This window comes from Dromaius novaehollandiae, chromosome 8, assembly GCF_036370855.1.
Source record: "Dromaius novaehollandiae isolate bDroNov1 chromosome 8, bDroNov1.hap1, whole genome shotgun sequence".
In the NCBI taxonomy this organism is placed as follows: domain Eukaryota; kingdom Metazoa; phylum Chordata; class Aves; order Casuariiformes; family Dromaiidae; genus Dromaius; species Dromaius novaehollandiae.
Window position 1 is genome coordinate 11,784,865 of NC_088105.1, and position 9,183 is coordinate 11,794,047.

Consider the following 9,183-nt stretch of genomic DNA (forward strand, 5'->3'; position numbering starts at 1 on the left):
TCTACCCACCTGGCCTAGTGCTGCCCGACATTACTGGTTCATGCACGCTGGGACATTTGCTCTGTGGGAACATTGCACCTTGAGCTTTTACAGCTGAGAAGCGGGAGTGTTCAACTCTACTGTTAAGCACCACCAGACCTTGACATGTTATTTATGGTCCTAGCAGGCCTCAAGGTGCCAAGCAGCCCCAGCCGTGGTGAGGTGGGTGTAGCCCCGATGCCAAAGCGAGCACTGACAGCCGAGATGCCCTTGCTCCGCCCTAAGGAGTTTTTGCACCTGCCACATTGCAATGGCCGGCATCTCTCGGAGCAAGCGAGGCCTGATGAGTGCCTCACACCCACCGCTTAAGGACACGACCCAGGTTTGGTTTTTGGAGAGCTGGTTCTCTCATTCCAGAGGTGTCTCTGCCTGTCTGGGAGCCCTGCAAATCAGGGCTCTCTGAAGTACTTGTAACGCACTTGGAGAACACGTCTGGTGCCTAAATGGGCTGGGCATCCTGCCTGCTGTCACTCTGGCAGGGCACCGGTCCCCAGGGAGTTCTGGCCTGTCTGGCCCTGTGGACATCTCTGATCCCTCAGGATAACCCCAGATGTTGGCACTTGGATAACTGAATCCTACCCTCAGTTTCCCCATGTGCAGACCCTGCCAGGTCTCCTGTGTCAAGCATGAAGTCTAAGTATGCAGTTCCTGCTTCTCTCTCTCTCCCCTTCCTCCCCCTCAGCACCCCGAGGCCTGTCTCTCATGGGCACAGAGCAGTGCCAGCTCCCTTCCTTTGCCCAGGGTCCCCAGGATATTGCTGATTACCCATGCCTGAGTTCCCCCTGCGTGATCCTACATGCTGGTAATAGCAGAAAGCTGAGGAGTTGACATTTAACACTCTGAACATGGGTGCCTTAGCTCTCCCCTCCTGGGGGCTCAGTCCCTCGATGAAAGCATCGATCCATGGGCTCAGACTCTTGTGGGGCATTGGGTGGCTTTGTGGTGCTTGGTTAGCAGAGGTGGCTGCTATGAGCCATCTTGATAGAGATGCTACAGTGCCCTGATGTCAGGGCCATGGGAGCTGGAAAAATTGTGTAAAACCCCCAAGCTATCAAGTTTAAGGCTGAGAAGACCTGGTTGAGCTGTTGAAGCATGTTGGGACAGTCTTGGCAGTGCAGGGCACAGGGGCTGAGCTGAAGTATGAAACTGGGGCAGACTTGTGTGGCTCTAGGGACAGGGTCCCATTTTCTGCTCTCCTGGGATGGGGTGTTGTGGTGGCTGAGTGCAGAGCTGGTCATCACCTCTGGAGATGCCCAGTCTCCTGTATCTCCCGGGGCTGGCTCAGTGAACGTGAAACATTTTGGAAGAAGAGGGAAGATAAAGGGTAAGATGCAGAGGGTTAGATAGAAGTCAGCGGCAGCTGCTTGGCAGAGATTGTGTGCGCTCTCCGCTCAGAGAGGACGCCTTCCCCGGGCTCGTCAGCCGTCTGCAGCATGGCGATTAATCATTGGTGTCAGAATCCCTAATCCTATTCAATGGAAAACAAACAGCGCGGCATCCAGCCCTGTGCTGAGCCCAAGCAATTAGCATGTTTACATGGGCTGGGAAGGCTCAACAAAGAGTGGCCAACGGGGGCCACGGGAAATGAACCCTTGTCAGCCCTTGATGTTCGAAGTGCTCCAGGATCCCTGGGCTCTGACCCAGGCCCAAGCTTAGAAATGTGGCTTGCGCAGATTGAATGCAGCTACTTGCTACCAAAAATTATTTTTCTTGATTAGGGCTCAGAGCTGTGAGTGTGGGCAGCTGTTAAAGTGGGGGACGGTGTCTGATCCCTGCTGGGGAAATGGAGGTGTGGAGAGGGTAAGGGATTTGCTTTTCAACACAGAGTCAGTGGCAGAAGTAGCTAAACCTTGCTGCCAGCACCTTATCTCCTTTCCTCCTGTCCCTCTCTGGCCCACACCACTGGAGCTACATCTGCCTGGTTGAAATTAGTTTCATGTCTGATGTTTCTCCCCCAAAGCTGTGCTTTGGATAACTGCTAAGCAGTGCTAGACTCAGCTCCCTCTGAAGGGAGGTCTGTGAACCATGGTGGGTCTCAGGCCCCTTGAGCAGATTTTAAAGAAGTTTGAGATGTGGGTTATATGGAAAGATGCAGGACTAAACAAACGCATGCTACAGGGCTGGGTGTCCGTGGCACAGACAGCCTAGTGGTTTGCAGAAGCTATCTCAGACAAAACCATTTCCCCAAACTAAGACTAACAAAATGCTTCTTCAAAGGCTACATTGATGATCCCCTAAGGAAAAGGATCTCTGAGTGTGTGTGTGTGACCTCTGCCCATAATATACACAGCTGAACCTGTTTTAAACTAGCCAGCTCAGCACATGTGGCAGGACTTGCCCAGGTGAGCTGAGTAGTTGCTTTGATGGTGGGCTTGTGCTGCTGCAGGGCCAAAGGGACTGTTGACACCGAGCGGGTCTACATGGACCCCTGAGCTATGGCCTGTGTGGGACTGCCTTGCCTGGGCACCCTCTGCCCTGTGTAATGGCTCCTGCTCTGGCAGTCCCCTCTCTCCTAGAGGTTCAAGTTGATCACATCCTCCTGTAATCTTGTTTTCTGCATGACATAGTGTGTGGGGTTTCTCTGGAAAACCTGCATCTGTAGTATCTCCCACTCCAAGATCTTCACAAAGGGCAGGGTGAGCTACTCACAGCCAAAGCCAGGGCTCAGGGTGAAGTCCGAGATGCCCTGCGGTGCACAACGGGGAATCCTCTGTGTGTGCATCCATGCACAACTGAGATGGCTGGGGCACGCTGAGACCTGCTGTTCCTGCTCTGCAGCACCGCTAACGGTAAGGGTCTGGCTGGGAGGTGCGAGGGGCATTTTAGTTGTGCTTTGCAATTGGCCTGCGCTGCAGTAAACCATAGTGCAGAGAGCAGTACAAGAGAAGATTATTTAACTGGGCTCTGCAAGCAGGATTCCTTAGAGTAACAGATAAAAACAGCAAACAAGGAGTGAGACATAAGCTACATTTCTGTAGGACCTACCAGAAGCTGTGTGACAGTTTAGGGCTGCTGGCAGAGGGAGAAGTGGAGTTTGTTTGATTCAACTCTTAAGCTTCAAGTGGACTGTGCTGCTTCTGGGCTTGGGAGGGTGGGAGTGAGACAGCCCTTGCAAGTACTTGATTTCTTTTGAAATGAAGGGGCATTCCTGGATACACAGCTTTCCTGCTTCCCTTTCAGAAATACATCTGATTTTGGGGGGTGGAAAAAAGAGAATTGATTCAAATAAAAATGTGTTTGTATGAGGAAAAAAATATTTCCTTCCATGAGAAAACACATAGTTTGAGGCAAATTTATGGCTTTGGCCTGGTCATTAATATCTGGTTGTCAAAAAGTATTGGTTTGAACAAAAATATGTAGTAATAAAAATGCATTGTTTTGAAGAAATTTATTGTCCCCATGAAAACCTATTCAATTCAGAAAGATATGTTGATTTCAATGAAAATCTATTTGTTTTAAGAGACAGAGAGAAAGAAGTCTGCACTCAGCTGAGTGTCAGGGGCTTCTCCTTGTACAAATCTCTCAGCAATCCTGCGGTAATTAGGACAGGGAAACCTGGAAAATCAACAACCGACTGGCAAAGGAAGCCCCCTAGGTGCTACCTAATGAGCAGCCTGGGAAGAAAGGAAAGGGGCGACCTGCAGAGAGAGCGCAGGAGACTGTAAGAGGCAGCGCTCCGGATAAAAGGAGGGGTGAAGCGTTGGCAGGGGGTGCTGAAGGAGGGGAAGCAGCTCCGGACACGTATTGGTACAGGTTTATCATGCCTGGTGCCCACCAAGCTCCGGACACGTGGACAAGCCAGCACCGCTCGTGCACGTAGCTACTTTATCCCCAGCCCAGGGCACCCTTGGGTGACTGCAGCGTGTGCTCAGCGCTGCCTCCAGCCCCCTTAAAATGAGACCCTGGCTGGGAATGGAAGCAGGGCTGTGTCCCCACGCAGGGTGTCTGAAGCTGCCCCCATCCCTGGCCTCCGGAGGAAGGCTCCTCGCACGCTTCCTGCCTGGAAAGCGTTCAGAGTTCCTCTGAGGCCAAAACAAAACAGGTGCTTTAACTTGTATTTTGATGAGAAACTGGAGGAATTCAAGGGAAACGAATATTTTCCACAAAGAGAAGTTTCTCCTCTTCAAAACGCCCTTCCCCACTGGGAAGGATTTTCCCCACCCCCAGCAGGTTTTGGCTCTCCGCAAACAAGGCCACAGGGCCTCAGGGCAGGAGCAGCACGGCCTCTGCCTCTGGCACTGGGCCACGTACAAAACCAGCCGCCAGCGTGCAGACCCCTTGCCCAGCTCCCCGCAGCCCAGCCAGCGATGCAGAACAGCCAGTTTTTGACGTTTGGACTCTGAAGACCCAAGAGAGCCTTCACAAAGGCTTGGGGAGCCACGGTGTTGGCCCTGCTTGGGGCTGAGCACTTGCTGGCTGCTCTTGCCTGCACTAATCGTCCTTCCCAGCTGGAGACCCTCCGCCCCAAGCTTTCCCCTGGAGGAAAGTGCTCCAGCGCTCCTAGGATAATTAGAGGTAAGTGGGCCTTTCCTTACAAATTGGATGGGTTCTTGAAAGTACAGCCAGGCTCTCTCCTTACCCTGCAGAGCTCACAGTTATTCACTGAGTGCACACCCCCAGAGGTGGATGCACATACGACCCCAGCTCCAGCTACTATGTAGAGGTGGAAGGGTGGAAATCTTGCAAGTGACCTGAAGATTTGCTCTGTGGTAGGCTTGCCTCATACAAGAACCTCATATTCTTTTCATCTCTCAACCCAAGCCAAACAATATGAGCAGTGAGTATGTGTGTTGATGAGTAACTAAAGCTTTCCCAAACCTCAGTATGAGACAGATGTGTTCATGCTGCTGCTCGAATTATTTCTGTTTTGGTGTTGCTGCATGGCAGGATGAGAAAAGGGCCTCTTGCTTGAGGCAAGTGTGGATACAGAGGAAGAGTCCCTGGCCTAAAGGGTTTATCATTCAAGTAGGACAGGAAAAAAGAGAGGGGAAGGCAAGGCAGATGCATAGAGAACTGAGCTGAAGCAGTCAGCAAGGCATTTACTGGGCAAGGACTACAAATGGGCATTTGGATTCCCACAAAAGCAACCCATCATCAGTTTTTCTCTTTTTTTCAGGCTGGCAATCCTGTCTCTGAAGGGCTCTTCTTGCACTTATTATAAGGGTAAAAAAACCAGACAAGTGAACTTGCATAAAGAGAAATAGAGCAATAGCATGTGGGCATGTGTTTTGCAATGTGATCATGGGCAAGCAGAGCCTGCATGAGTGGGGTAGATATAGCTGTGCACTTTGCAGTGATGCTTTTAGCTTTTCAGTCCATCTGTGTGGACCTGCACTGCCCCTCCTGGAAGGGCAGGAGGGGAGACGAGACCATGACTAGACCGGAGTCCTACCTCTGCCCCTGGACAAATGGCTAGTGAGAGGTTTGAGGGGGCAGTGACCCCTCAACCCCAGCTCTTCAGGGCAGCGTGCTCACATCTGGTTGCAGCATCCCAGCCTGGCCCTCACCAGCCTTTCGGCTAAGGAGACTTGGATGGCTTTTCAGTTCTTTCAGCCCAGCTCCGGTATTAGTCCAAGGTGGTGTGAGGAGAGGGAGGCGGATGTGAGGTTTGCTATTCTGCCTAAGCCTCTTTCCCTGCCAGCAGGGACCAGATGAAATTCACCCTGAGCTTGAAAGCTGTAATGCCGCCTTAGCTGGGATTATGAGACGAGCCATTGCGGTATCACCTGAAATCCACCTTCCTGTGCCTCCTGTTTAAAACAATCAGCACATGTTTGCAGTGGGCTTTTTCTTTCATTATGCTCCATCTCTGCTATTTAATCAGCTTCTTCTTTTCTCTGTTTGTACAAGGCATCACTAACCCATATTAGAGGGGGAAGGGAAGGTACAAGATAAAAAGAAAAAAAAAGCCTACCCAAGAAATGTCATTGCTACAGTATTATCCCCTCCTTGCCAACACACGCTCAGGTTCTGGTGTCAATGGAAAGGTTGCCTCTGATTAATATTAATAAAGAATTAGAGCTGTGTTTGTCATGATCACTTCGTTTGGTGTTGCTCTGTGTGGCAGGTGAAAGCAGAGGAGGGAAGGAAAGAAGTCTACATGGCGTTCATTAATCATTTCATCAGGAAGGAGTTCAAAGCAAAGCCCTGCCTTAATAAGGGCTGCAGACAGAGATGATGCCATGTTTATTCAGATGTTCCTACTTATGTCTCTGACCTGCTACCCCATCAGCTGGGGTTGGCCTCCAGCATTAAGGTGCTCTTCTAGGATCTGGGGCACTTTGATCCCCAGATGTGGGCTTGCTCTTGAATAGGCCAGGGTGGCAACATATGAAGGTCTGACATAGGTCTACCTTCAGTACTTGCATGTCAATTAAAAATATGATGCTGGATCCTAGAAGAACATTTCAGGTTCTCCTTCCATTCAAGAAGTTTCAGAAAGAGATGAGACCATCCTTTGGGAATCTAGGTTTGGTTCCTCTTTTTTCCTCTTGGAATAACCCTTCCTCCTTATGCTGAGATGAGGAACTCCTGAGGACAGGGACTTCTGTTTACTCTATAGGTGAGCAGCAGCCAGGAGTTGGTAGGTATTCGCAAGACACTGTGATCAATGGGAACTTTTGGAATCGGCCCCAGGAAGGCATATTCCATCTCTAAGACAAGCACAGTAGGGACAGGACCGAACTCAAACTAGGTATTCAGTCCAAGAGGGGCTCTCTGACAGGTCTTTCTGTGGGACACTTCCAAAAGATGATTCCTCCCATCATAAAATAGGCGTCTCAGTAGAAGGAGCCCAAATATGCTCTCTCCATTGACCAGGATGACCCTACAGGTGACCATACTTAAACAACTATTAGATGGCTCAAGTTCAGTGGCTTGAATCCCATCTGCAGCATCTGTATGAGCAATGTTCTGATATAACGTTTTCTGTAGTAGCATGGACCTTTCTTTGGCACAATGTGTGATCAGGAGCACAGGAATGAACACTGCAAGAGTTCATGTTATCTATTTATGCAGACTTCCATATTAAGAGCAAGTGACTCTGAGCACCCCTTGCTTTGGGGTCACAATACACAAGTCAGCCTCAGATGACATTAGTATAAAGTGTTTTCCTTTGGGCCTAATGTAGGCAATTTATCTAGACTTTTAGTGGTATATATATATTTTTTTAATAAGTGGAAATGCCTATAAATCTTGGCTCAGTTGAAAACATCTGTATGTGGCCAAAACTGCTCTGTGCTTTTTCTCCATCTTGTATTTTCTAGGCACAAAATTAGAAAGAGATGCATGCCTACATATGGCAAAAGCTCCTTGTATTAAGAATTTACAGCTCAACCTTCTTCTTGGTTCCTTTTCTTTTCTTTTTTTTGTGGATGCTATTTATTATTCAAATGTGGGGAGAGTTGAGCCAAGTGGTGCATTGCTCTCATTAATTATTCTCTGGGATTAAGGAATCAGTTAAAACCATATCTCCCTTAATCCTGTTTTATTAATTTTATATTCTTGGCAAAAAGGAGGAAAAACAACAATCCCCCACCCTCTTTACAAAGGGATCATGCAGCTTTCTGCTGGGTCCCTGAGAACAGGAGGTCTCTGGTGTTCCATGGATGGTCTTCTTTTTAATTTGATAAAATAAATTAGCACAGGATTAGAGACTTTCTGCATGGGCCTGCAGCATAGCTCTGCTGTGGTTACCACCTTAAGGGAGGCATTAAGCATCATTTTGGTTGCATGGAGGTGAAATACGAGAGCGCCTGTCCCTTTGTTCCTTTAAAAGAGGGAACTTCCATCTGTGTAACGGCATAATTCTTGGCCTGTGCCCCATAGGGCCACTATTAATTTTTGCCAGCAACAAGTTTTGTGTTGGATGAGGTGGATGCTGCCTGTTGGGATGCATGCACAAGCCCATTAGCTGGTTTCATATAGCAGCCAGTGGTGATAACAGTAATTATCCTCTTCTTTTTTGGATCATGCCAAGAAGTGAATGAAATTTTCTCTGAAGACAGCAGAGATCTGATTCCTGAGACTGAATATTGGTTTGGGACATGGCAGCGAGAGAACGGGAAAATGGAAGTGGAGATTTTGCAAGTTATGTCTCCTCTGCCAGGCAGAGGTGCTCCAGCTGATGCTGTCATCAAGACTTCTCTGATTCTTCTGGCATGCAGGATTTGGGGAGGCCAGGCTGCAAGGTAGCTGCCTATGGCTGCAATGCAGGTTTAGCAGCCTCCAAGCTGCTTCCTGTATGTGACTGCCAGGTAGGAGAGAAAGGCCAGTGGTTGTGTGTGGCCATATGCCATGTCCCCCTGACAGAGGGCTGCCATACTGGTGCTGGACTTCCAGGAGCAAGATGGAGCCAGCTGCAGAAGGGGCTGAGGCTTGCAAGGCACAGGATTTCTCTCTTTTGACCCAAGCTTATCCCATGGGTCTTGTCTTGGGGATGTAGGCACATAGGACAACCTCTGCATGTCTTAGACTGTCTAAGCGTGTCAGAGAGCTGGACTATGAGTGCTGGGCTCAGCTTCCCAAGGCTTGCCCTGAGCAGGTGATTCAGAAGCAGCTGGTCCCCCAGATGCATGAAATTTCTTGGCTGGCTTTTGGGAAATTAATGCTATCAAGGCATTTAAATTGCAATTGGTAGGACAGTGTGTGGAGTTTTGCAGTGGAAAATATGGGCCTAGTGAAATAGTTTGCAATAAAGAAGAGAATGTGATGCCTGCATGGCAAATATGTTCTTGTCCTGCTCTTGTCCTGAAGTTGAAGAAGGGCTGGACTCTGGGGATGCATTACTGCTTACCTTTAGTCTGTGATTAAGGAAGACCTTTAAAGCAGAATTGTGCCTGAAGTATTGCTAAGTGTTTTCTCCTTGGAGAAGGTGACTTGTTTACTAATAATGATAATGGCTTAGAAATGAGTCTGCAGTGATATCAGCCAGGCAGGGCTGCAATGGAGGGAGGTTTGTTCTATGGCAGGGAAGCAAGTCTTCTGTCAGCTGCCGCCTTTCTTGCGAAGGGCTGTGTGGATTAACAGGTATTGGCAGATAAATGTCCCAGTGTCTTCTATCAGCCTCTGGGTCACTTTTAAAAGCTGTTCTGTCTTTTGAGAGTGTCTTTGTCTGACTCACAAAATCTCTGTTGGTCTCACTTG

At 49.0% G+C, this 9,183-nt stretch overlaps 1 long non-coding RNA gene across 1 annotated transcript in view; it reads left to right on the top strand.

The window, feature by feature from the left end:
- The window catches only part of LOC112997352 (uncharacterized), a 44,461-nt gene extending 41,035 nt beyond the window's left edge, over window positions 1-3,426 (top strand). The window contains exon 6 of the long non-coding RNA XR_003262681.2: window positions 164-3,426. This is a non-coding gene — a long non-coding RNA (uncharacterized LOC112997352). The remainder of the gene's footprint in view (window positions 1-163) is intronic.
- The last annotated feature ends 5,757 nt before the right edge of the window (window positions 3,427-9,183 follow it).